Source organism: Enhydra lutris, unplaced genomic scaffold (genome assembly GCF_002288905.1).
Source record: "Enhydra lutris kenyoni isolate GAN:26980312 unplaced genomic scaffold, ASM228890v2 scaffoldscaffold47, whole genome shotgun sequence".
In the NCBI taxonomy this organism is placed as follows: Eukaryota; Metazoa; Chordata; class Mammalia; order Carnivora; family Mustelidae; genus Enhydra; species Enhydra lutris.
Window position 1 is genome coordinate 4496454 of NW_019154131.1, and position 22552 is coordinate 4519005.

The following is a 22552-nucleotide window of genomic DNA, read 5'->3' on the forward strand; positions in this document are numbered from 1 at the left end:
TTAGAACAAATCTTAGCAAATTTTTTATAAAGGGCTAAACAGTAAATATTTCAGGCTTACAGGCCATACAGTGTCTGTCTAAGTTCTCAACTCTGCTGTTGTGACATTAAACCAGCCAGACAATAACAAATGAATGAGCATGGTTGTGTTCCAATAAAACTTAATTTATGGGCAGTGAAGTTCGAAATTCCTATAGTTTTTATGTGCCATGAATATTATTTTTTTAAAAATTTCCCCCAAACATTAAAAAAATGTAAAAACCATTCTTAATTCACAGGGTCTACAAAAACAGGTGATGAGTTATATTTGGCCAATGGACCAGAGTGAACCAATCCCCAAGGTTGATGATGAAGTCTTGGTTTATATATATACTCCATTCCTACTCAAGTAGGTGTTTTGTGATGGCTGTTTGATGGTGATTAGGTTTGCAAAAACAGTTATTTCTTTTTTTATTAATTATTTTTATTAACATATAATGTATTATTTGCCCCAGGGGTACAGGTCTGTGAGTCATCAGGCTTACACACTTCACAGCACTCACCATAGCACATACCGTCCCCAATGTCCATAACCCAACCATCCTCTCCATACCCTCCCTCCCCCCAGCAACTCTCTGTTTTGCGAGATTAAGAATCTCTTATGGTTTTTCTCCCCCCTCCGATCCCATCTTGTTTCATTTTTTCCTTCCCTACCCCTCAATCCCCCCACTCTGGCTCTCAAATTCCTCATATCAGGGAGATCATATGATAATTGTCTTTCTCTGATTGACTTATTTTGCTCAGCATAATACCCTCTAGTTCATCCACATTGTTACAAATGGCAAGATTTCATTTCTTTTGATGACTGCATAGTATTCTATTGTGTGTGTGTGTGTGTGTGTGTGTGTGTGTGTGTGTGTGTATACCACATCTTTATCCATTCATAAAAACAGTTATTTCTAAAGTTATTTCTAAAGTTATTTCTTGAGAATATTTCTATACTCAAGCTCACTGTCATTTTCACTGAATGTGAATGCTGTCAGCCAAAACAAATGCTGTAAGAACCATTTTGGGTAGTATCTTGTGAGGAGCTCATGAAATAGGAACTTGAAGATACATTTTAACACTGAATTGTATTGAATGATTCAGTACTCAGTGTCTACTTACTTTCTGCCTCATTGATATCAAACCATTCATTCAGTCATTTATTCACTTAGTCATTCCCTTGTTTATTCTGTCATTCCACATTAAATGCCAGGCACTTTCCTACGCACTGGGGAAATAGGTAAATTAGACATGATTCCTGAGCTGCAAGAACTTATAATAGCTGTGGGACAAGACAAAAAACAAAATAAAAAACAAAAACTAATACGTGATACGTGAGATACCAGAACACCATGGAAGAGGAAAGATGCCTTGGCAAGACAGAAAGTACAATGAAGACTTCAGACAAACAATTCTGTTTAAGACATTTAAAGAAAAGAACACTCACTGCCCACAGCCTCAGATAATACATGTAATGTTTATTCATAATAAAGTACAGTAATAGCTTACATTTAAGTAATGTACATTTAAGTAAGTAAGTAAGTACATTTAAGTAATAGCTTACAATTACTCACAGAATTTGACGAATGATAGACATCTTAGTGGTAACCTATTTGGATTCTCAAATTTAATCAATGAGGAAAAAGTGGTTCTGAGAGGAGAAATGAAAAGTTCAAGGTCACCCAGCTCTTTAGAGGTGACCCTATTCAATTTCAAAGTTCTTCAGTAGCAACTGAATATTGTTTCCAACAGCCTAAACCTTCTTTGCTTCTTCCATAGCTTCTTACAGATTGCACATTGTTTATTCCCTCTTTCCTATGCAGATTCTCTAAGTCAACTTGCAGAGCTCTTATCTTTTCTTCAGCAATTCCTTAACGATTGTAGTTAATAAAATTGAGGGGAAAAAAATTGGAAATAGTGCTCAAAGGGTGTTGCATTTTTTTCTTAAATTTCTGCTGATCTGAAGTAAAAATACGATTACCTCAGCTCAAACTCAGCATATTGTGTTTTTTGTTCTAGTTACTTCATAAATTGCAATTATCATCATTTGTGGCTCTCACAAGATTATAGGTGACTGAGTACTTCATCAGCTAAGATCAGAATTTCCCATGGCACAAAACAGAACATTTGTGTAATGATCTAGGAGAGTGGATTAAACATACTAAATGAGAGAGCTACACACTGAAAATGTTGACCGGATTATCAGTTTGACTTTTCAAATCCGTTCAACTAAAGTGAAATTGATGTGCCTTTGCTTAAGTGTCAGTACCATTTTAGAGTTTAACTTTTCCCTTTCTGACTTTCAGTTTTTAAGGTTGTCACCATTTTCAATGCTGAGGAGCAGGATCTGCACTCTTGCCTCACCCGCCTGTGTTGGATGCATATTCCCTCCCTCCACCCAGGGTTCTTTCTGGTACAAGAAGGGTGGGGGAAACAGAAGGAGGCATACAGGTTCCTAAGGCAGAGTCTCTGTAGATCTTCAGAGTCTAGAGTTTTTGTGCTTTTCTTTAGGACATTGCCCTTTAGAAAAGTATATTTCATGGCTGGGATGCCCATAAAAATTTCCAGGGATTCAACATATCAACTACAAAAACACAGTTCTGTGTGAAACGTCACTCAACTTCATGACTATTATTGCTTAGTTGGTCACTGCTGTATTCCAGGGCTTCAAGCACATTATGTCACTTAGTCTACACAAAATCTTATGATACCATTATTATTGTCTTGATATTTCTCAAATCACATCTCTAGTGCAGCAAATTATACAGAATTAGAGTATTGAAGTTATAATAAAATATCAGTTATGATAAAAATAATAACAGGTATGCACTACTTACTATGTTTTAGAGATTCTTCTAAGAACTTTAAGCATGTTATTTATTTAATATTATTTACTTATCTATCTTTAATCTTATCTACTTAATCTTCCCAGCATCCATAAGAGTTATCATCCCATTTTAAGACTATAAATTATAGTTACATAATATGCTTAGTATCACAATTAATAGACAGCAGAACAAAGATTTGAACCACACAGCCTGACTCTGTAGGTCACATACCTAACCACTACACCACAGAAAACTCTCATATAAGATGGCCGATGGAGGATATTTTTCTTCACTCTTTCAACTTATCTTCCATTGACAATGAAAAGGGAAAAAAAATCTTATTTTCAGGGTCCTATCTAACTTTAATAGGGTTATCATTTACCCAAATAATTCAAGTAATTGAGCAAACTCTGTAGTTGGTGGCTTAATGCTTATTGTGTGTATATAAGTATGCATATATGTGCATATATGTATCAGTATGAGATATATATATGTATACATATATACATACATATATATATATATATATATATATAAAATTATGTGATAATTGTTCTCTCTCTTCATGTGTCCTGAAAACTATGGCTTGTCCATCCCCATGGACTGAAATTCTTATTTAGTGCTTCTTATGATCCTTGACAATGTTTTTTCATAAGCAGTGTGGTATATATGTGTATCTTGTGTTAATTTAACTCACACCCCATGGGAGGTCAGTTGGCCTAATTCAGAGAACACACTCCAGGGATAGGAACATTTTAAATCCTCTAATCAGAAGCCCACCTTCCAAAGATGTGCACTTCAGCTATCCTTATTGCTAAGGTTCTTATGTCTGATTAGTATCCAATTAGCATAATGTGTGTTATAATTTTTTTTTGGTTACTGATAAGGATGCAAGAAATATTGTACAGACTTTCTTCTCCTTGCAGGAATGTAGTGTAAGAGTCCAGAGACCAATTACCTATATACCTTTTGGAAGTGGCCAGAATCTGAAATGGTCTGGTGTATACCCACTGATTCTAAGAATAATTGTCACCATGGTTAATCCTACCGATAACATATTTTTGCATTTGCCTCAAGCAAATCTTTCACACAGGTAGGGCCAAACTACTAAAAGGAGCTTACTGAATAAGCTACATGCTTGTTTGCCAGTAAATGTTTGTACGTGTGAACAAATTCCTCCTGTTAAAGCCTCATTTTCATGTAACCTGGTTATAGGAGGAGACCTAAAACTCTTACCTGCCTCTACACTTAGAATTTTTATTTACCATAAAACACCTACTAATTATAAATGACGGATTGCTTTAGACCAGAAGGCAGCAGGAGTGTGTGTGAGTACTACATGAGTGCATGTTTGCATGCACACGCCTACAGAGGCACCTACAGGAGAATGGTAAAATAGGAGGAGTGGACTAGGAGACAGAATGGGGCTGCCAGCTGTTTATATATGAGCTTATTTGTCCTTGTCCCTTAGGTTGGAAAGTTTTCATCCACAAATTCTCCTAAATTTCTTGCGGATGAACAAGCTATTTGTCTTTGGCTGCAGAGACGGTAACACGTTATTTATGATCCACACTTACCTACAGTTGTTCAGATCTCTGTCACCCCCAAGATGGATGGCTAAAATGCACTCTACTTTAGTCTACCCCCTTCCACTTGCATGCCTTTATTTGTTCTTTGAAAGCCTATGCTGTGTATATTTCAGGGAAAAATCTAGTTGAAATGCTCTTCCTTTTACATTTTATGTTTGACAAATGTTTAAGCCACTTTTCTCCCTCAAAATTTCCATCATTATTGCCTTTTTCCTTTCTTCTAATGTTGTCATGCTTCTTACTCATGTCTGTAAAATATGAAAACCATTTAGTAAGCAATGTGATAAATACTTCTCTAAGCCCTTAGGCCTTATATCATCCAATGTTGTTTTTAAGCAGTTAGAATCATGGTTTTCTTGAATTACAGGTTTTCACTTAAAATCTAAGTTCTTTGCATTTGTCTATATGAATTAAGTATTCTCTATTCTGAATGGTATTTCTTGAAATTTTTTTTCCTTCTTACCTTTTGTTTTTATTTTATGCTCTGAACTTAGCTATGGTCTTTTTCAACTAAGAGTGAGGATATATTATGGAATCAACAGAAACCTTCATTTGACCCAGTCCAGAGTAAATAAATTAGTACAAATAAAATCACTGGCAATAGTTTAGATAATAATGCTGTGGTGCAGTAACAAATAATCCACAGTAAAACAAAAACAATGTTATTTCTCACTCATATGAAGTCCACCCAAGGCTGAGGGACAGTCCAAGAAAGCTCTCTTCCATGTGGTGGACTCAGGAATCCAGGCTGCTTTGTCTTGTGGTTATGCCATTTGCAATACTTGGCCTATGTGGTTTCCAAGTCAATGTAAGAGGCAATTAGAAAGCTGTCTACTGGATCTTATGTGTTTTGCTCATAAGTGACACACATTATTTCTCCTCCCAGCACATGTCTAGACCTAATCAATGCCTGCTTAACTCTAACGGGACTGTGAATTTCAGGTGAGCTGTGACTGCCTCTGCCTAGTGTTCTTATAGAAGAAGAGCTATATGATTACAGAGGCCCTATGGTATGAATATTGCTCAGACCACTGGAATGCTAATAAATATTCAGGGTGAGCATGAATCTAAGTTATCCTTGTAACTAGCATCTCCACTTAGAGATATATATATGACTGGCAACTCTTCAAACCAAAGTCAGTCTCTCCTTCATCACCTGCTAGTCCTTGCAAAGTGCTAAAAAAAAAAAAAAAAGGGACTCTTCTGGGGCACCTGGGTGGCTCAGTGGGTTAAAGCCTCTGCCTTCGGCTCAGGTCATGATCCCAGGGGGCTCTCTGCTCAGCAGGGAGCCGGTTCCTCCTCTCTCTGCCTGCCTCATTGCCTACTTGTGATCTGTCAAATAAATAAATTAATTAATAAATTAAAAAAAAAAAAGGGAACTCTTCTTTTGTGTAGTAGCCAGCCAGTTCCTCTCTTGCAGGCAAGAACAATAATGATGAGGGAATAGGATGGGAAAGGTTTGGTGACTCCTTCCTTGACAATAAATGATGAGGGAAGTCTTTCAACTGGTTGTTTGTATCTTTAAGATTGTATCCTGTTGTGGATCAGTATCTTGAAAATGTTAAAATGGCCTTTGACTCTGAAACCTTGCTAAGCTTGTTATACTTATCTACATCCATGTACAGATTAGCAGTGAAGCCCTTAAAGATGCAACATCTGTGCATTTTTCTTTGGTGATGCAGGATGGAGAAAGGAAATCGGGGAAGCTGAAGATTGGTAAAGAGAATAGGCTCCCGTGTCATTCAGGTACTGGCTTAAATTCTCTCACAGTTGCTCATTAACCATTTCATTAAAAGTGAGTTAACTAGCTTCTCCAAATCTCTCTGAGTGGAGATACAAAGACCTATCTCAGTGGTGGTTGTGAAAATAAGAGAATGTACATTAACAGTACATGCACTTAGAAGTAAGCATTCAATAGATACTGGCTGTCCTTTTAATTGTTAATTTGATAACCAAAATAGTTATAATGCAGAGAAAGAAGAGCAACAAAAAAAGAAAATAGAGAAGACAGTCTACACCTCAGAGATCTCTCTAATTTTAGTAGTTGAAAGGTTTACAAGAGGTTTCTCAACAATATTGTCTTATTAATATTAATTAGTATTAACACAAGTATTAACCATAGAGATTAAAGTTCCAGAGATTTGAGGCCTCCTCTGATATTCCTCCTGCTTGACATTTTCCAATATTTTCTTCATCTTTTCGCTAATGAGTGGGCACATGATTGTTGAATAGCAATGTCTCTTTTCTTTTTGATTCTGGCTAGAGATGGTGGCCTTCCCAATTTAGTAGGAAAGTCTAGGAGTGAGCCAGGAACATTAGGCCAGATGGAAAGAAGGCACAGATGTTGAAAATTGATATGTAGTTTGAAGATGAGAAGACCATTTGTCTGAAGGCCATAGAAACAGAGGAAAAGCAATGTGACCTGGGTCTGATAAGACTGGACCAAATGAGCTTTGTACCATATCAGAAGATCCAAGGAGACACTACAGGATTGAAGGTTGGGATGAGGGAAGGGATGACATCATGACTCTTCCTCACAGAAAGATGTCTGGTAAGGGAAGATGAAAAAATTTTTTCTCTAGTCTCAAAGAGCTCTAAATCTTTGTTTGGAAGATAATAGTATGCATGTTTTTATATCTATGGCATCCTCAAATCCTGTCCTTGATCCTTGTCTGTTTCCTTCACTCTCAGTAGTGATGACATGCAACACATAACCTGGCACTTGGATTTAGGACAGTTGTTCTCAAAGAGTGACCTCTACCACATCCAGAACATCATTTGGAAACATGATAGAAATGCAAATTATTCCACCCCTCCCCCCCAAATCAGAAACTCTGGAGATAAATCCAGGAACCTGTTTTCTACAAGCATTCTGGCTGATTCTGATGCACACTAAAGTCTAAGAGCCACTGTTATAAACTGTATTATTGTATTTTTCCTATTTAGTATCACCAAATATAACTCATCCCTCCCTCCCCATTTCTGATAATATGCGCAATTCCACTATTTATAACTTAAATGTCTTCTCTTTAAGGCCAACTCTATAAGCCAGAAACTTAAATTTATCCTCTTTTTCTTGCCCAGCTTTCATATCAAATCACCACTTGTTCAACCACCAAGTAGCTCCAATCCATCTTCTTCTCTCCATCCTCATAGATGACCATCAACTCAGTCTGCACTATTGAAAGACCTTCTTGCTGAGCCACTATTTTGTGCCAGATTTTGTATTAGGCCAGTCAGCAAACCATAGAATGAAGAGTATACCCAGGTTGTGACTTGTTTTTGTAAAGAAGGTTTTATTAAAATAAAACCACACTCATTTTAAAAAATATTGTCTGTGACTTCTTTTGTGCTAAGACCAAGTTGAGTAGTTATAACAGAGACTGTATGGTTCACAAAGTCTAAAATACTTACTAAGCGACCTTATATTCAAAATCTCTGCCCAATCTCATGCTAGGCACTGGGCACACATGGAGAGAAAGAGAGATTTCATATCCTCTTGGAACTTGACAGTCCAGCAGGGAAAATCAAAAGATAAAGTGAGCTACTCAGTTACCCATGTCAGGAATTTCAAAGGAAATGTGGAAATTCATCAAAGAGAAAAAGAGAAAAGTATTACACTCAGAGGAAATAACATTTCTTTTATTTAATATAATTTCTCTTAGTACTTGGTAGAGTCCTCAGTATGTTCCGATTTTCAATGTAGCTGGCTGTCTAATAATCACTTCATAAAATCCTTTGAGACAGTGTTTAAAGCAGGGACCTTCAGGTCACTCCTTTCCAGGTGGGAGTCCAGGTTATACAGTAAGTCATAATTCTACAAGTGAATATAGACGTGACCCAGGGCAGTGCTGGGAACATGTCATTTGAGCATGTGAGGCACTCCATATTGATATGCTAAACAAATTTCTTCCTGAGATCTCAACATATGCTTTTGGTTTTGCCAAAAGTAGTGACTATCAGATCACACTTTACATCTGTTAACAAGTGGCCTTGTAGAATAGTATTGGTCTAACAATTTTGCCCCAGGATGTGTGAAAAAATGTGTATGCAACACAATTTTTTCAAGGCAAATTACATGTAAAAGGTGAAATGATTTTGGTTATGTGCTCCTCTTCCCCACTGAAAATTCTTTTCTTCTTTGTAGAAACACTTGAGGAAAACATTTGAAAAGTCTGTCAAGAAAATACAACTAAAATAATTTTAGAGGCATTTATTTCCTCTACTTTTTCCCCCTTCTTCATTTACATGTTACTAAAAACAAAAAACAGACCAAAAGACCCAACTCCTTCCCCTCACTGAAGACAAGTGCTTCAGATGCACTTTCCTCTCTCTTCTAGGACAAAATAAATAAATAAATAAATAAATAAGTAAATTTTAAAAATTAAAAAAAAAAAGAGAAAAGAAAAAGAAAAAGAAAAGAAAGAAAAAACAAAAACAAAACAAAACAAAACAAAACAAAACAAAAAAAAAAAAACGAAACTATAAGGACAGGGGCCAGGCCATGAGCGCTGAAACTCTAGCAATTTGTGGCCAGAGCCATTTCTCTTCTCATATCGCTGTAACCTTAACTGCTTTGACTGCTATCCTACCATCTCAGGTAAAACACATGTGCCATTCTCCTTTCTGCCTTCAAATCCATGCTAGAATAATTCCACCTGTTTTGTATCTGGCACTGATCCTTTTTGGCATGAAAAATAGAAACATTGGGACCGTTAAAGCTCTGTCTACATTTCCAGCATCTCGCTGGCGCGCCCTCCTCCAGCTAATAACTCGTTCCCGGCCAAATGGTACATTTTCACTTCAGGTGGGGATGTCTTCAGATGGCTGTTTCAGAGGTAGAAGTAGTTAGGGGATCTGGGAGACTTCTTAATTTCCCCCTTCTCTCCAACTTATAACATTCCTCATGAATCAGATCATTGACTGCTTGCTGCTTTTTCTCCTGCAGAGGCTGCTCCCGTTATCACCAGCATTACTTTCAATCTTGTTGCAGATCTGGCTGATTAAAAACACTAGTCTTGAGAAAATTCTCTTTCTTGAAAGTCAATGCTTGCGGGAGATTAGGACTATTTATATTGTAAGGCACTCCCTTCAAAGCCTCTGGTGGCTTTACTTTCTTGACTGATGCAAACCTAAACTAATTCTCTTTATCCAGATAATCCACTCACTTCCAATATTCATCAAATGGCAACATGAAAAGCTTTTAAGAAAGAATAAATGTGCAGGCTTAAAATCACATAGAATTTTAGTCTTAATAAAATTGTGAAAGAAATTACAAGGAAATCAGGGTTTTGAATCTTCTTCCCAATGAGATAACTTAAAAGCCGATAAAAATCCATGAGACCGTAGTAAATATGTTTTGTACTTCTTGAATTGCTTCAGCCATGTTAGGATCACAAACCTTCGATGAGGAAAAAAGAAATGGTTTTTTTCTCTCTGATAAGTACCGTAAAACAAACTCCCCCTCTCTGTTCTCCTGTTTCTTCCCTTTATGTGTGTGGAATTCTCTATCGCGCTGTCTCTTCATTTGATGCCTAAATCTTTTCATTGGATATTTAATGTGCAGTGACCACACACAAAGTACTAACAAATATACAATACCTACAGTAAAAGAGGGAAAACTTGTCCTGAGGAAGTTTTCTCAGACTTGATGGAGTTGTTTTGAGTTAAGGCCAGAAAACCAGGGGAAGCTGAGAAGTTTCCTATAGCACTAGAAGAAAGAAAATGTAGTGAGGAAAGGGATGTTTTTGATACAATGACATCTAGAACTCCAGTCCCAAATTTAAGGAATTAATAGTTGAACAGATTTCTGAGGTTACCTATAAGATATGTGATTTTAAAGTGTTGTAATTTGTGACTCATGATCATTAACAGTGTTAGGGATGACATGTAGGATGATACTACAAAATTCTTACTATCGCTGCCAGGATTCCACCAGGAAATATTCAGTATTTTCCAAACATATTAAAAAGCAATGTAGCAAATCTTTCACACTTTGAAGAATACTATCCAAAAGAGGAAAATTTTTAAAAAGCCTCAGTTTTCTTTATAGATAGCAATATGCTATGGTTAGGTATCAACTGACTTAGTATTCACCAAAAGGGGGTCTGATATTTAGAGCAAGACAATGTGAGAAGAAAGGACCATTCAGGGTAGGAGCTAGCAGATTTCTTTCCCAGGTTCATACTGTATTTCATAAATGGGCTTTTTCAGGCAAATAGAGAAAAATGGTGAGGACTGTTGTAAGAAAGCAAACAGGAGAGCTGTAAACCACACTCTATTGTCAAACACAAACACTATCATTCAAAGCTTAGTGAATGCAAACCAAACAAGCAGACCTCAGCCCAATGATGCTGCCTGTAAGGTTTCATGCAGATGACTCAGTGTCCACAGAGTGGTTTGGGTGCCCACAGGGATGGGTACTGATGATCCAGCAGTTGAGATGAGTGCATTTGTTTGTGGGCCCCATTACTTGATAGCTCCATAATGAAACAATAAATGTGCTGAGTTGTAAAATGATAAGGATCGTCTATAACACTCAGCCTGGGAAAGGCTTTTACACAGGGAAAATCCTACTCAGGACTTGTTGGAGATAGAAAACCTCAGTGGGAAAACATTTTTTTTTTCCTATAGGTGGGCACCATCCCAAAATATTTGACTAAAGGGAGAAGAATAAGTTAATTTCTTCTTGGCTAAATGTTTTTCTTAACCACATCATCAGTGGGAATACTGACATTTCTCAAACCCCAATCCACCATATAAGTGTAGGATGTTAGAGCAACTACTCATCATTCATTACTGAGAGTAAAAGACACTTGGCCTGCCTTTCCTCCCCCTACAAAGATTATAAGGCCTCTCTTGATTCAGAATTTTACCTGGTCCAAACTATAAGGGAAAATCAATGTAAAGTTTTTGCTTCATTTTTCTGTGGCCAGGTAGATGGTTCGCATTGGTGTGTGAAGGGTGGCTTTGACATGAGTCCCGGTTTTTATGCCTTGGTTACAATCTAAAAGGTGAATGGCTACACAAAGCACTGCCTCTACTCCGAGTGGAGACCCCTATGCAGATTACCGGGCTTTTAGGGAAACATCTTTTCCCTGAATTTGAATTGAAACTCTGCTGAGTTCAAGGATCAGCGTTATTCTTAGAAGACTATGTATTTATGAAATGGAAAATTCTGTCTCATGCTGGTGGATAAATTTTATAGACAGCTAGATTTTTTAGAGGGACCAAACCAAGCTCGAATTGTTGCCTTAGGCTGGGGTATAGAAACGTCATCTCCCTTACTTGTAGTCTGTATACTGTTTTAGGCTAAATAAATTTTGGACTTTGGTAAACTAATTGCTGATGGTTTATCAGTTTTGCTGACTCCCTGAAGGGAGAAAAAGTATGCTGGTAGCGAGATCGAAGAAGAATATCCTCAGGGAGGGAAACAAGTATAGAAATTGGGATACGTGTAGAGGGTTTCATTTGGGAGAGTTTCCTCTTTATCTAGGAAACAACCCTATATTTTGAGAATAATTATTTACACATTTCAACACATCTTAGCAAAGTCTGATGCACCTAAAACCTTTTTTACTTATTTATTTTAGTGGGTGATTATATTCAAGTCACCATTCTGATTTCACTCTAAATGTAACTTGCACAGAAAAGACTCCCTTACACCCAGAAGATGAGACTCCTCAATCATCTTAATACCTTCCACTTGCTACAGTTTTTAATCTGTGTTGATGATTATATAATTAACCCATAAGCATAGTTTGCTGACTACTCGTTCTCCAGCACTTGATGAAATGCCTGATCCATAGCAAGAATTCATTACATGTATGCAAGATAAAGTAAGGCCCCCGAGGGGGGATCAGAGTGGTGGAAAGGAGCCTGACATGGGAGGAAGAGGAGGAGATGGGTCTAACCTTCTTCCTAGAAACATTAAAGGAAGGCGACTCTTGGAGAAGGACAATGCCTGGGCACCTAACACACTTTTTGTTCTTCATGAAGTTTTAGTATGTTGTAAGCAAGTATAATCTGACCTAAATTTTGTATCTTTTTCCAAACGAGAGCTCAGGAAATTAATTTTTTTTCAGGGTGCATACAACTTATATTCAAGTAATTGATTCTTAAGTCTAAAAAGACTGTTAGATTTGTAAAACATAGCTCTATTGTGCCTTACTCCTTTCATTAACATCTTGTTTTACTTAATAATTTACTTTAATAACTTAAAATATGCATTGTACTTAACCTAAATAAAGTGATCCAAATGAGATATGAACATAAAATGGCAATACCCCACAAAATACCATGCACATAAGCTATTTTTAAATTACTTTATACTTGAGAATTTCACTAATTACCTTCCTTGCTCATCCCCAGTGCAGAGCTAGCAAACAAACTGAGGGACAAAATCTCTTCTTATTAATTACACTTTATCTCTGTACCTGCCCAAAATTGTGTTGCAACACAGTTACTGAATAAAAGTGTCCTGGATAAATAAATAAATTAAAGAGTGAATCCCGCCACTTTTTAGAATAAAGTGAACTTGAGAAGCTTTATTTTAATATTAATGTGTCAAGAAGAAACTTCTTACAGAAACTACTTACAGAAAGTTACTTACAGAAAGTAACTGTAATGTCATGGGTCATAGTATTTTCAGAATTAATAAGGCTATCATTTGTCCCATTGCCTGAACAACTAGATTGATGGATTACCTTGAATATATACAATGGTAGAGATAAAGAAATGAAAAGAATGACAAAGGTTGATCCCAGTTTTGTAACATCTGATCTTTTTACAACATAGGGGATCCCTTTTGCCAGAAAAATAATTTTTAAAATCACAAGTTTAAGTGCAAGCCCTTATATAGGGCCCCACAAGACAGGGATTGAAGCATAAAGCTCACGAACCTCAGGCCAAATCTGCTTCTGGTGCTTACACTATAGAAATATCCACTCTTGGGTCTTCTGATCATTGCAGAACCCAAACAATAGTTGTTACTAATAGCCTTCAACAGTGACTCTGCAGGATTTGAAAGCTGAATGGCATCGTGAAAGTATTTAAATATGTTTAGCAGAAATTATGTGATAATAAAAATACTTCCTCTATTATTAGCATGACCAGATGACTTCCTGAGAATATATGGCAGTTTGATCCCCAAACTACAAGGATTCACAGGTTAACAGCTACAATCCATTTAGCCCCACTTAACTGACCATTTTCTGCAGAAGTTAAAGTGGGAATAGAAAAATCCTGCCCAATTTCACACTGTACGCACAGTGATTTTGTACCTGGCAACTTTTTAGTCACACCCTGGCTTCCTATCTACCTTCTAGGAATGTATGTTTTTATTCTCTATGTCAAGAACATAGACATACTATCTCTACTAGCCTGTGCAATGGAAAGAGACTAGAATCTTCCAGCTTTGCTCACGCTGTCCCACCTTTTGGGGAAAAAAAAAATGAGAATAAAAGTTGGTAAAGGCATATAGATGTAGCCCCCCTCTGTTGAAACGACAGGGTCGTGATCCTGGCCTAGAAGTTATCTGCAAGCATGAGCAGCTGATAATTAAACAAGAAAGGTGATTAGAAAGAGTGAGCTCAATAAACTATGCCCTTTTTACTTTTTCATTTTCATTATTCCATATGATCAAAATGATGGGTTCATTCTACCTTAAAGTAAATTATAAAAGCACACTTCTTTAATAAAATACAAACCCAACACTCCCATTACTTCTGACAAAAGTTATATACTTGAAATAACACTTTTTTTTAAATCCCATGGTTACAAAAGAAAGTTAGTGAGCCTAAAACTGTAGTCATGAATATGGACATAATTCATCTAAAAAGATATTAAGGTTCACATATTTCTATGTCACATGGAAAGACCAAGACACTCAAGTTAATGGATATATCTGTAATCTTTTCTTCATTAACACACAAAAAAATATCTTGCCAAACTAGTATGCTCTTTAGTATAGCATCCTGGATTCTCTGTAGAAGTGAAATGGATTGGTTTCATATTTTTTATTTTATCTTATTATGACTGTTTATTAATTCATGTGTTTACTGAGCTTGTCACTGGACTATAAATTACTGTGTAAACCAATTAATTATCTTCCTAAAACTAGCTGGTATAGTCTCCATGTGCTGCCTTTTGATAATAACAAAAGACTAGTTTCTCCACCAATGTCTTGGAAATTTGAGTGAAAATGGTGAACTGATAACTCTTTGGGTTTTAATTTATTTATAAGAAGCTTTATTTTCAGAACAAAATTGAAGATCTTCATACTAAAATCCAATATAGGTTCAGATTCTCAAAAATATCACCTATAATTTATTTCCTTTGCAAGATTAAATGACTACTGAATTGGTCTCTGTCATGCTTTATATCTCAAACTATTTAACATTTTAAATTTGTGTTTGGGACATAATGGTTGAAGTCGTAACATTTTCCAAATTGTTTTATAAAACCTTTTTTAAAGAATACCAGTAGGTAGGCACCCCATAAAGAACTCATGATCTAAATAGCTTTTGATGTGCCTGATTATACACCTTTCCTAGAGATTCACAAACAACAATAACATATCGAAGGCTTTAAGAAGTCAAGGGATAGAGAAATACTAGACTGAAGAAAACTGTTCTCAAAATTTACTTGAAGAAAAATATCATTTATGTGGCTTCTCAATAACATTTTGCAGAACAGTGTTCCAGGACCATCAGCTTAGGAAGTTTTGAATTAATAATTGCAAAGAGACCAGAATGATATATGCCATCAGGTATCTTTAGAAAGCTCTAAAAACCAAACTTCGATGAACTCAGCAGCACTCAGGAAATGTATCTCATTAGCATAAATTCTTATTCATTTATATACGCATGTCTGAGATTTGGGGCAGTGTAAAAGCCTGTCAAATATGAAAGCTGTGCAGATTCCATTTATTATAAAAGCTACCTCTTTAGATTTAGACATTGATTTGCAGAATATCTAAGTATTTTAGAAGTTATCTAGACAAGTAGTTCTCCATCACAAAAGCAAACCATCTGGAGAGGGTGGTAAAAATCCAGATTCTCAGGCCTCAGTCCTGGAGAGTCTGATAGAGTAAGCTTAGAATAGCACTCTTATTTGTAGCTTAAAATTTCCTTCAGAAATTCTCTTCTGAATCAAATTTGGGAAGTACTGATCTAGGCCAAACATTCCAAGGATCCCATCTACGATGTTTCGATAAATAGTGACTTCTAAACCTAAACACTTCCAAACCAGTTTGTGTCATTGTTAAAAATTTTCTCTCACTTGAATCTAAAATATAATTAAAAGCTAGTACTTACTGTTTGTTTAAGTGCCATATACTATATTAAGCACCTCTAAGAATTATCCTATTTAGTTGTCATAATAATGCTGTGAGGTATATGCTATTATTATCTGCTTCTATTGATGAGGAAAGCAAGCTTTATAGAAGCTAGATAATACCTTTAGGAATAAAATTTTCAGTTCAAACATTTATTAAGAAATCACGATTATTTTTCTTGTAGTAAATCAAACACAAACAAAATGGCACAGACCCTGTATACCAACCTTGTATGAAAATGTGATTGATATTTTTAACTATTTGAAAATTTCTATCCATGTGAAGAACTTGACCAGATATTTTTTGATTCACATACAGAACAATATTTATTATTCAACCCATGAATTATGTTAAAGATTCTTAAGTTTTTAAACTCTAGAAATGTTTGATGAATATCAAAATAGTCACTATTGCCACATATTTAATGTTCCCAGAAGTTTGTTAAGGGATACAGCTATTTCTAGTCTACCACAGAAGTTATATTAATCATGTATTTTAGAAAAAAATGGATGCTTGAAAAGTGCTTTCATGGTTAACACTTGCAGACTTCATACGTCACTCAGTGACATTTGGTTTTCTGAGAACTTAGAAAGAAATTATGTGTTACAGAGGAGTATCATTACCTGTCATATCTTATTTCTAGCTTTGTTGATAAAGAGAGGCAACACTATACTGTCCACTTTTTAGAAAGATAAGTTTATGTAAGGCTAATTTAGCCTTTTAATAAGATTTTTTTTATCTTTTCACTTCTATCTACATAATTACAATAAATCAAAGTTAAGTTTTTCAAAGAAGACTCTTTATACTTAATAAAAATGATTGAGTAAGTAAATATACTAAATTTATGAACTGAGTTAGCTGAAAGCTTAAAACATCAAGAGGTACTACACCGTTTTTCCCCTTTTAGTCAAATCTCCCTGCTGGGTTTTATTTGGAATTCTTCTGCTCAACAAACCTAGTTTTAACTGAAAGTTTAAAAGGATTTTAAGCTTGATGGTTTCTAAGCTTTCTCCCATCTTGAAATACTATGATACTTGCTACAGTGCACATCAAGAACATATGGTTAGTTGGCTCAGCTGTCCAGAGAACTGGGGATTGAAATTCTGTGTTTCCTGTTTAGCTACTTTCTGTTTCACAGAGGCTGCTTCCATACTACCAACTTACGTTTCTGCCAATGCATGGGATAATGTGCAATATTTATAAACAACTCTGGAAAAACTCATCTCCCCTACCTGGATAAGCAACACAAACTCAGCCGCATTCCTAATGATGATAAAAATAATCTTTGTATAAAAAGTTAGCATAACACCATTAATATAGTTACTGCCATTTATTTTAAAAGAAACAGACCTCAGAGGAGGCAACATGTGTACAGTGTCATTCTATAGTGTCTGCTCTCTAAGACACATCAATTCATTGTTTTTTGCTTGTTTGTTTGTTTTATTGTTGTTCGTTTAGCAAGGCTGAGATCCATGAAGAGAAAGAGAAATGAGAGTCAAAGCAGGACTGCTCTGTTCATGCAGGAGAATCCTTCATTTTTAGTGGAAAAGATTCTGACATATAACAGATACTGAGACACTAATATTTTCATTTGTAGTAAGATTTGGGGCAATTATGCAGACATGGTTTCATGCTATCTGTACTAGGTAGCATGGCATAAACAGCATCATTCATTTAACTACTCAGTAAAGTCAGTCATATGTTGATTACCAACTTGAAGGAGACTCCCAGCTACATGCGGTATAGAGTCATGAGCCTTAATGTAGTCCAGATTAGAAAGTCAACATGGAACTCTTTTGCCTGAGCTACACAGAATCAAAGAAGTCCTGAAGGACAAAAATATTTCCAATGACACCAGGAAACACACATGTTGTTAGCTAAGTGACCACTCTATAGACTGATAAAAATGGAACACATGGTTTCTTACCAAAATGAAGGGTTCAAAAGCAATTATGATTTCTAGAGTAAAACCTAGGTTTCTTCACAACAAAAGAATATAGCTTGTTTTACCTCAAATTATACTATGGAATATTTCCAGAATAAAAGGAATATAATATTTCAAAAGTATGTTTTAAAATGTATCAAATGCAAATTTAGGACAAAATAAACATTCATTTTGGTAAAGGTTCAACAATGATCAATGAATCATGACAATGAATCATGAATTATAGTCAACTAAATTGAGTGGGTGTTGATGATGTGGGACATAGTGATGTAAAATGAGAAAAGTAAAAGAAATAGAATATATCTAAGCTAAAACACACCTCAGAAAAAGAAAATGGACCAATGGACAGCTATTGGCTTACGTAGGCATTTTGTCTAAAGGTGGAGCTGGGGAGGGAACTACCAAAACTGCCTAGGGAATTACTATGGCTAGTAAACAAAGCATGCAGCAAACAGGAGGAAAATAAGATCCTACTTGCATATCTATGCTTAGGAAGCAAAGACATTGGGCCAAATCAACTTAAGTGTGCATCATACATGATACAGCATTATGGCATAGATGCCTTTGTTCTAACAGTAGACATTTTCTTGGGAGAGACGGTAGATAGCAACAGATATTTTGAGAATTTCTGGAAAAAAGAGGTAGGCTTTTTAGTTGATCCTCATTACATGTTATTTACATATGGTAATAAGATTGTGCGTTGAGGAGCCTCGATGGCTCAGTCAGTTAAGTGTCTGCCTTTGGCTCAGGTCATGCTCCAAGGGTCCTTGGATTGAGCCCAGTATGAGGTTCCTTGTTCAGTGGGGAGTCTGCTTCTCCCTCTTTCTCTGCCCCTTTCCCCACTTGTGTTCCCTCTCATTCTTTCTCACTATCTCTCTCAAATAAAAAAAATAAAATCTTAAAAAAAGATTGTATGTATATACACATGTGCACACATACATAGGTACATATATGTGCGTGTGTGTTTTCTTATGCTAAAGTAAGAATCTCTGGCTTTCTCTAAATGATACTCCTGAGACAGAAGCAGGAAATACCACATATAATCAATATATTTATTGATGCATTTCTAATATGGTTGGTCAAATGCATACTGAAATTTAGCCCAGAGCAGAATGACAAAATGGCCACAGCTATTTTCAAGACAATTATAAGACTGAAAAAAAAAAAAAAAAAGCAATTATAGAATCTCTGCTCTAAAACTGTTTTGTTTTTTGTTTTTTTGTTTTTAGTAAAAAGAACTAACAAAACCAAACAATTCAGCTCATACCAAATCTGATTCATTTGATTCCTGGTGAGTTCAGACCTGCTGGCTGCTATTTCAAGCCTCATTTCTTTTTGACCTCAAATAATAAACTTGAAGCCAGCCAGTTTCTATTCAGCCTTGTTGCATTGTCTGCCAGTTTATAAGGCTTTATGTTTGCATCAAAAATGTTATAGGAGAAAAACCAAAGGAAGTCACAAATCTGGGCAATTTTCCCTGTTTTACACAGATTTTAAAAATGTTGCAGAAGTGGCCAGGCACTGGACATACTTGATAGCAGAAAATAACCCAAACTCTGACAAATGTCTGTCACTATTTTGTTAACTCCTTACAGCAAGAAATTGTTGTACTGGTTTTTCTTCTTTCCTTATTTCCCAGCTTCCTTGCTTCATCCCTCTTCTCCTCCCTTTCTTCTCCCTTCACTCCTGTCTATCCATTCAGCACTTCCTCTACTTCCTTCTTTGTGCCAAGCTCTCTTAACCTTCTCACAGTCTAACAGGAAAAGAGACCCCTAAATCAATACTGGCCAATAACATACCCAAATCTGGGTCATTCCACAGTGTAGCAGCTATCATTGGCACAACTGACTCCTTACTTTGACAAAGTGGGCGGCTTCTTAGTAGCATGATCGTGGGGTCAGAGGGCATCCCAAAGCCCTGCTTGACTTTAGATTCCCCAATCCAACTGCTAGTTGTGAGAGCACCTTGCTGTCTGCAGAAGAATGATACCATTAGAGCCATCAAGGCTCACAGCAGGAATTATCTCATGCATTCCTTTCTACAACCTGCTATCCCACTGTAGTATTCAAGTGTAGCTGAACTTTCTCCCCACACCTGCTCTTATGTCTAACTAGCATTTCTATCCCAGCGCTCTCATTGTCTGGTGAGCAAGCTATCTCCCCTTTAGTCTGTGAGAAACTTCAGGCAGGGACTTTGTTTCCATTTCAGTTTCCCAACACCTAACAAAATACTGTGTACAAAGTGAATGCTCAGGAAATACTTGGTAAATGAATTCTTTAGAAAACATACTCCCCCCCCAAAAAAAAATCCAAAAAGCAAAACAAACAACAACAACAAAAACAAAACAAACAAACAAACAAAAAGAAAACATACTCCCCTGTTAACAATCCCTGACAAAATAGTCAACAAATATTTACTGAGCCTGTAGTATATTCTAAGAAGTAGGCACAGGTATAATGCAGAAACAAAGTTGCCTGTTCTAAAGGACAGGTTATCAAGAGAGGATACAAATAGTGAAAAGCAAATAAATTATTATAATGGCAATCAAAATAAAAAATAATCAAATAAAGGTTGACTGGTGAGGGCTGTTGTAGAACATGAAAGCTTCTCTGAGGTGGTGACATTTAAGCTTAGACCTGAAGGGTGAGAGGGAGCTAGTCAAGTGAGCAGAAAGGAGAGAATGATTATGACAGAAGGGAAAGTTGGTGTAAGGTAAGTAAGACTTTGAAGTGTTCCAGGCATAGAAAGAAGGCTATTGTGCCTGAAGCACTGCAAATTATGGAATAGTAAGAGATGAGATTTACAATATAGGCAGTACCAAATTACACAGGGTTCTTAAATCAAAGCTCGGAGCTGGGGTTTTATTCTACAAGCAAGGGGAAGCCTTTGTAGGGTTTTAAGCAGAAGAGTGATGTAAGCCATTATTTGATTTAAATAGATGATGCCTTCATCAGTAATGCAGAAAAATAGTTTGCAGTAATGAGAGGAATCAGGGAAAACCATTAGACAAGAATGAAATTAAACACATTTATTTTAGCTTTTATAGCCTCTTACACCTGTCAATCAGAAAGTCACCAACCAATCGGGATGGACATTAGTCATGGGGCCATAATATCTGAATAGATGCTGAGTAGTTGGTTAACCTTGTAGCATGCAGTGAGAGATAATGGTAGCATAAACTAGGTGGGTAGTAAAAGGATGAAGAGAAGTGAATTGTTGAAAAATATATTTGGCCAGTATAACTGAAAGGGTTTACAGATAGATTGAATGTAATGGGTCTTTGGATAAGAGAGGTTATCTTTAGTAAACCTCACTGAAAGTTTTGGTATGGGTGTCTATTCCATTTTAATGAAGAACAATTAATATTTGTGTTTCAGGCCTGATAAATGTAGATCTCTTTATGACATTTGATTGAATAAGTTGGATAAATGACTGAGTTTCCACATTTGACCTGAGGCGAGTGGTTAAGGCGGGAGTTGTACATTTAACAATTACAGTATGTGCTCAATCTTTTGGATAGGATCAACTCAGGAAAGGGTAAAGAAAATAAACTTGGAGGAAATAAACCAATGAGGACAACTAGAGGAAATGTCTTGAGGATAGTAAGTTAGCAAGAAAGACCATGTTGGTTAAGTTTCATCTGTCTCCTAAATTTGCCAGAATTTGGTCCTGCCAGAACATCTAGTCTACAATGTAACTCAAGCTCTCCATTCACCTTGGCACCTTCTAAATTGGCTGCAAATTTCATTACAAATATAAAATAAATATGGTACTCATTGAAATATGTGGGCATGAAAAATATTTTTATGTGTTTATTTAACCCTAGATGCTTTTACTCCATGACATAATAGATGCTGCATCATCAGCTTAAAACATGTACTTGACCAGGATGCTTTGACTATTTCAATGTTACATGAAACTCACAAATGAAGATCATCACTAATAGGTTTTTCTGAATATGAAATATATCTATAATCCAACATATTTCAGCTCGTTAGCTTCCTGTTGACCTTCCCTATCCATACATACACAATCATGCACATACCATCTAATTATTAGTAAATGGATGATTTGGGGGTTCTAATTCAGAACTGCTTGTTAAGTAACCATGTACATACATTTGGTTACATATGCATGTGCAATGGCCTCCTGGTTCATTATCATACTTATTTTGATGTCAAATGGTGCAATTATTTGGAAACTCAAACATATTCTGGCAACTAGTTAGCTAGAACAGATCTCAGATTTCTGAGTACAACCTCTACAGGCACTTGCTTTTAAAAAGATACATAAAATTTCTGAATACTGTATGATTTTTTTGGCTGTTAATATATATAATGCATGAGATGAGATTATGCCTATCAAAGGATTTGAAGAACTTGGTACAAGTAGATGAAAAGGAGCTTAAGTTTCACTTAAAGAAAAGACTAATTAAATTATAACAGCAGTTATGTTGCTGTGGGTTACTCACTGCATGTATCAGACCAGAGAAGTTAGCAAGATTCACATCTTAAGGAGAACAGCATTATTTCATTGTTGTCTGAGCATAATTTAAAAGTTATTAATCTTTAGTTTTAGAAAATGTTAAACACAACAGCATTTCCCTAATGCCAGAAGGTATTAAGAAAGTCACACTAAATGAGTATTTAGCAGTAGACAGTAAGAGTCTACTTGAGAAATTTCTCCAACAGCTTTATTTTATGCTTCAACACATGTCCACATCATCCATATTTAGTGAGGCTATTGCTCTTACAAATAGTTCTAACACAAAGCCTTATTTAAACCTGACTTAAATATTCAATCTTGGAACTTAATTAATTGATTTCTCTTAT

At 36.0% G+C, this 22552-nt stretch overlaps 1 pseudogene; it reads right to left on the bottom strand.

The window, feature by feature from the left end:
* LOC111156585 overlaps positions 1–19721 on the bottom strand; it is a 32957-nt pseudogene extending 13236 nt beyond the window's left edge.
* Positions 19722–22552: the final 2831 nt, after the last annotated feature.